Consider the following 6,658-nt stretch of genomic DNA (forward strand, 5'->3'; position numbering starts at 1 on the left):
TAATACAAATTATTAATCTATAAAACATTGAGAAAACGACTTACTTAAGCTAGAGCAGTGAAAGGATTCTTCCAAATGTTTCTTCCACTTTTTTCAAAATTGGAAATCAAGTGAACGTGAAGTCCAGAACTAACAAGATTTAATACAGATATTTATGGTCATGGAAGATTTCATGTGGTTTCTATGACTCGCATAAAATCGAGGGTAGAGAGATAAAAAATGAGACTTGTAGTGTTGTGATTTAATTATGTATATGTAAATTGGTGGTTATTTCACCCAAGTAGGTGGATAAACCCAAAATATTTAGAACTCTAAATATATAAATGTGGTCTTTTAAAAGTGTGTTTTCTACAACATCGTTGAAGACTTTGCATGCATTGAAATAACTTTGCTTTTGAGAAATTAATTTTATGAATAGCTAAAGTGGCTGGTTGTGTTTGGGACTAAACGCCTGTTTGAGAAACAGGCTAACAAAGGGTGAAGGTGAAGACCATTAGAGGTTTTAGAACTGGCTGGGACGGGTTGCTGGGCTTGTGTAACCGTGCCTAGAGGGCGGGGTTCCTGTACATTCCCACTTCACCAGATAACCTGCCCCCAACACCACTCCAGCTTCTGCCAGACAGATGGAACTCTCCAACATGAAAATCTGCGCAGCCATTCCAACAAGCAGGGTAGGTGAAACTGGAATTAAAATTCTCCCTTCTTTTTTTTATTTTCCCCCCTACTCGAGGCCAGATCCTGGAGATATGGAAAGAATTGGGGTCGTCTAGATTCTCCTTTCGCGCATACACACGTCTGCATCCTTCCTAAGAGCTACCAACCTGTAAGAGTTCAAAGGCGCTATCTTTCACAGTACTTCATGCTTGATTTTCTTTTGCGTGCTTTTTTTTAAAAAAATTTTTTTAAGGCTTTCTTTTCTCATCCCAATCATTCCCCCTTCCCTACCCTCCCTCCAGGGTCTCCCCTCCCCCCAACCACGAGTAGTTAAAATAATCCACCTCTTAGTTTTCGGCCCCCAAACCGACCTTTTCCCCACTCCAGCGGTCAGTTCACCGGGACCGTTTCCCAAGGATGCAGGCCAAGGTGGCTCAGGGGAATAGATGAGGTAGTGTTATGTTTTGAGTCTCTTTTCTGCCTTCCGATTTCTGCTTTTTTTCCCCCCCTCCATCCAAGACTGTGCCTGAGGTTGCCCGAAGGATGCCGAGGAAAAAGACTTAAGGACTGAGAGCGCTCTTACCCCAAGATCGGTAAGTGAAAGTGCTTTACGGTGGGTGGGGTGCGGTGGGGTCTGTGCCCGACAGTCTCCTTTTGACTAAGGCTTAAACCGCGACTTTCAGGTCCAGAGCTAAAGACGTCTCTTTTTTTTTGAAAAATTTTCTTAGAGGGCGCGCTATCAGCAGAAGTAGCTGACAGAATGCATGATTTTTTCCCAAGGCGGCAGTAAGTCAAGGTGGATCCCTAAGTAAAGAGGATGTAGATATGGCAAAAAGGGATGGAGAAGAAAGGAGGTGAATTTATATGAAGCAGGGGTAGTGGGAAACTGAAATGGGTTCCAAAGTGCAAAATAATTTATTTCGTGGAAGTAGGATTTCCTAGTCTTACAGAAACTGCGAGAATACACTAACGATACTTAGGGTTCAAACCCGTAGGTATTTGCTCTCCCTATTTGAGACAAAGGTCTTTGCTCCAGAGCCAAGGACTTGCCTCATTCTAGAGTTTTCTTTTCTTCTCTTTTCTTTTTTTCTTTTTTGGTGGACTGCCCCTCCTCCCCCTATTTTCGCACGAACATTGCCAACCTCCCCAGAGCTGGCCGTCCGCCCCCAGCTCCTTGGCCTGGGTCGGGCGAGGGTCCCTGCGGGATTTAGCGGAGCTGCTCCAAGTAGAGAGCGGCACGGGTCGGAGGTTGGAGGCTCTTCTTCCCTTATTCGAAGGCGTAGGGAAATGAGCTCCGTTCTGGGCTTGACTTCGTCCCTGCTGGGAATATCCCCGTTCCCGGCCTTGGGATCTCAGGCAAATAATTGATTCTTAATGCACACTTACGAGACGGCGGTGTAAGCTCGAGAGCCCGGCTGTCCCGAGAGGGCTGCGAGCGCGCCAGACAGATAGGTTGGTTCGGCCCGATGCGCGTTTGGGGCCCCCGCCGCGGTTTCCTATTAGACTTTCCGACACCTCAGGGACTTCAGGCTGAAGTTGGAGAGGGGCACGATGGCGGGACTTGAAGTCGTCGTGGTAGGGACCCGGCGGCGTGGTTTTCTCGGATTTTGGAATCGTGTAGAAAGGGGACTTAGGCTGCCGAGTCGCGGCGGCGCTAGCGGCGAGGTGGCCGCGGTGGAGAGGCGCTCCCGGGACGTTGCGGCCGAGATGCCCGCAGACGGGGAGCCGGGCGCTGAGCAGAGAGCAGCAAGGTGAGGGCGCTCTTGCCCAGGACAAGCAGAGCTTAAGATTTTGGTAGCTCACACTGGCTGATGCCAGGAAAATTGACTCCAGAAGCTTGGCCGGCGCGCTTCCCCACCTTTTTCCTTTCTTCTTCACTCATCTCCACCCGCCCTCTTCCCCCTGAAAGTTGTTTCTTTTTGTTTACCTGGTGTGGTTTCAGATCTCAGCACTTATCTGCTAGTTGATAGAACTGGTTTCTCTGTAGTAGACATCTTTTTCCCTTTCCACTCTCTACTCTTCTTCTATTTCGCTTTCTACCCCATGTTCCTTTTCTGCCCAAACCTGTGGTCCGAGCTGAAGGATTCTTAGAGGAAAAGAGATAGCCTTGGGGTAGGAATTCCCTCAACACTTCATAAAGCTGGCCCTTTATAAAGGGCAATCCTTTCCTGGGCTGGGGAAAGGGAGGCAGGGGGTTAGGTGGGCAGAGCAATCTGCCTGTGTGTGGGTTTCTCAGGCAGTGATCTTCAGCCTTGGAAAGACAACAGGAAGGAAAGGACCATACAGAATAGAGCTCATCCTTTTCCGACTGCCCCTTTCCACATCCTGCATAGGACAATTTCCATGCTTCGACACCATCCTCACCTGGCCCTCTATCAAAACTTGAGGTAGGCAGAAATTCCAGAATTTTTTTGATCAGAAAAAGGCATTTAAAATAGCAAGTAACTCTCAAAATTATGTTTGTGAGAGTGGGAGGGGAGATAAGATGTCCCATGTCCTTTCTGCGGCGTGTTGCCTAACCCTGTACCCTTGTCTTTGGCCTTTCGGAAAAGCTGCATGGGAGGAAGGCACATTGCAAAGATTTGGAGATCAGTGTCTGAATGAAAGAGAGTGTTCGCCAGACTGAATGTTTGGGACATTCATTTTCCATTTAGGTTGAATTTTCCTACACAGCCAGCACTCCCTGAATTAGGGCCTTTTTCCTCAGTTTTATTCCCCCTTTTCTTCTCCTTCTATTATTTCATCCTTTGAATCAGAATGCATTTAAGGTGTAAACCTATCTTGCTCCCCACCTCTATGACAAGACATTGTTGATTCCGTTGATTAAGCAGGAAGACTAAAAACTGTAGTGGGGTTAGGGAGAGCTATCTCTCAGTTCTTTCATTTTCTCACTGCTCTGAAATTTAATGACCTGATCATTGTTGTTTGAAGTTAAATTATCTGTTAAATTAGCCCTAAACAATAACTGATGATATTTTCCTTTCGGGTCCGGTTGCCCCTGAATTCTTTTCTCTGGACAGAGAGGAGAGGAGTCAAAGAGAATGCCTGGTCACATAGTAATATAAAGATAATCAAAATTGATATTTATGTGCTGGTGATATATAAGAAAAAAATTACTTTCAAAGAAGCTGAATTTCATAAATAAAAAAAAAATTTAGAGGCCTGTGCTTCAGAAGGACCACACCAATTCAAGGATGAATGTAAATAAGCATCTTTGTTGATTAAGAAAAAAATATGAACACCATATTTTCATTACTCTACAGAACCTAAATACTTAAACTCATCATACACCGGTGCTTGCTAATCTAAATTAATTCTGGCCTCCATAAATATTCTCAAAAAGGAAATTTAACTTTAAGCAAAATCTGAAACGTTTCAGATGTGAATTTCTAGAAATCCAAAGTATATTTATTTCTTTGAGTCAGACACTTGTTTGTTTTGCAATCACTTTATGAAACAATTTTGGAATAACGCAGATGCTTTTCCCTCCTTCCTTGTTTCAGATTGCTTGCATGTGCAGGCATAGGCATGAGAACTTCCAGGGTATATTGAGGAAATAACATTTTTTTCTCATTTATTTTAACAAAAGGCCCAAAGAACCTTTAAAGCCAAAGGTACTATAGTAGTTGAAAAAAATCTTTAAAAATAATGAGTACTTTGTGTGTTTTTCCCCCATTAAAATGTGCTGAATAATTAGAGGCTATGATGAAGGTTGAAAATTCAGAACATGAATAAGGTGGTAATTTTATTATTTAATACTTTTATAATTTTTATAATTAATGATGTAGTTTTAAGTTTGGCAAAGCTTTCTTAGAAAAAGTAGAGTATGCCTCCCACCCCATCAAAAATACTCTAGAAGAAATAAAGTAGAATCAGGTAGAAGTGGCAGCTGGGCTTATTTATTTATTTATCTATCTATCTATCTATTTATTTATTTATTTCCAGTAGTAGTAGTAGTAGTAGTAGTAGTAGTAGTAGTAGTGGAGTTGAAAAATATACTTTTAATTATACATTGGGAGCTCTGATTGCAGGTTGGAAGACTAAAATCGATCATTCCTGCATCGATAGTGTTGTCTATTATTGCATTGATTTGTGTTTATTTATGCAGAGACTTTCAGTTATTTACTTACATATTTCAGCATCTGCCTCTTGATTATTATCGCAGGTTGGCTTTAATGAAAGAGCTTATATAGGAAACACATTTGACAGATGAATTTTATGTAAACTTGGTAGTGAATTGTGGCAATCCAAAGAGCTTATGAAATTACTTATTTGTACTTGCTTTTTAGCAATTAGGAACCTGTCTCTGATTAAAATCTCGCGCTACTCAAAAGCTTCCATTCTTCTCTTCAAACATTGTACTTACGTGTTTTAATAAACTAGGAAAACATGACTTTATGATGTTAGATATGATAGAATGAAACTGATGAATGCATATTTTTCCGTTAACATGACTAGGTTACCCTCATGACAATAAGGTGGCCATTGGGTTTACTAATGCTATCTTATGAAAAATCAAGGAGCAACGGGTTTTGAATATAGAAATGGCAATGTTTTCAAACATCTATTACCTCTAAGTTATGCCAGGGGTACTTATACTGAACAGGATATTCTAGGGTTCTTCACTACATATTATATGCATATATACACTCATATATTCTATTATTAAGTGTACATATACGATTATACCTTATGAAGATTGGCATTTCTCTTGAACTAACAGCTCACATGTGAATGTTATGGCATCAGGGTTCTTTTGAACAAATACAACAACTGAAGACCACGGGTGTGCCTTTTATATGTACAAGGCAATAGTGGGAGATTGAGATGCATGTGTGTTTGTGCTTCTCTTACTGTCATTACAAAATGTTGAAAGATGATTTGGAAATAGAAAAACAAAAGTGGCTGAATTCATCGAGGGCTATTTACTTCTGGCTTTATAGGTCTTTTATTGCAATTTGGAGGATGACTCTTTCTTCACTAATAATTTGCAATTCATCTACCAAATACGGTGGTTAACAGTTCTATTCTTCATCTCCCACGTTTCCCCCCTCCCCTGTATCTGCAAAGAATATAGAGAGGGAAATCAACCGAATTCTTTCTTAAGAACGAAAGGGCCTTGAGAAATGGAATTACTCTCCTCACCCTGGCGAGTTTTCCTGAAACTACTTATCCTCAGCATCCGCACTATGAGAGGTGGAGCCTGGCAGTCAGGCGGCTGCAGGCAGAAGGTGGGCGAGCTCCGGCTCCTTAAGCTTTGCAGAAGGTTGAAAGGAGGAGCAGAGGGAGAGCTTTGAGTTTATTTGGTCTATTTTATTTTTCCGTCCCGTGCCAAGCCCTCTAAGTTAACACAGCGATATGGCCCTTTAGAACCAAGCACTCTCGGCATTCTTGCGAGACTGAGATTCCGGAGCAGCAGATGAACGGGACTGGGACTTAGAGCGAAGCATGCTCACCCACCCCTCCCTCCATCTTTTTACGCACGCACCAGCTCGTCTTCACGTGCATCAGGGTAGTGGACAGTGTTGACTTGAATTGCTCTCGCTCACTCCAAGCCTTTCCTGTGAATGAACCCGAAAACACTCGACAGGTCGTGAATAATCGTTTTAATGAGTGTGCAAAGCGTGTGACGGGGTGCACCGAGCTGTCGGGTTAAACAAACAACTTGTACCCTGACCAAATCCGATTGTTAAAGTGCAAAGTGATGTCAGTACCATTTCCATTGCCCTTCAGAAAACCACAGATCTGACACGCGGGAGTCCAATTTTCTCCATTAAAGAAAAATAACAATATTTTCCAACCGTGTATGTGATCTTCTTTAATATTAATCTGAGCCAAACAAAACCTCATTTGCGAATCAGAGAAGTAAAGTAGTCGTGTCACTGCCTCAAAAACAAGTCGAAAGAAAGAGAAAACAAGGAAGAAATCAGAACAAATCTAAAAAGTCTGACGGAAGATTTCTTTTTGATAGGTCACACATCATTGCTGATCAGTGTTGTATAAA

General features: G+C 42.3%; 1 long non-coding RNA gene across 1 annotated transcript; it reads left to right on the forward strand.

Annotated features, from left to right (window-relative positions):
- The first annotated feature begins 519 nt into the window (after positions 1-519).
- LOC116748416 lies at positions 520-6,446 on the forward strand. The gene is made up of 4 exons (XR_004348279.1): positions 520-671; positions 1,174-1,247; positions 5,762-5,885; positions 5,991-6,446. It is a non-coding gene; the product is annotated as an uncharacterized LOC116748416 (long non-coding RNA).
- The last annotated feature ends 212 nt before the right edge of the window (positions 6,447-6,658 follow it).

This window comes from Phocoena sinus, chromosome 2 (assembly GCF_008692025.1).
Source record: "Phocoena sinus isolate mPhoSin1 chromosome 2, mPhoSin1.pri, whole genome shotgun sequence".
NCBI lineage: Eukaryota > Metazoa > Chordata > Mammalia > Artiodactyla > Phocoenidae > Phocoena > Phocoena sinus.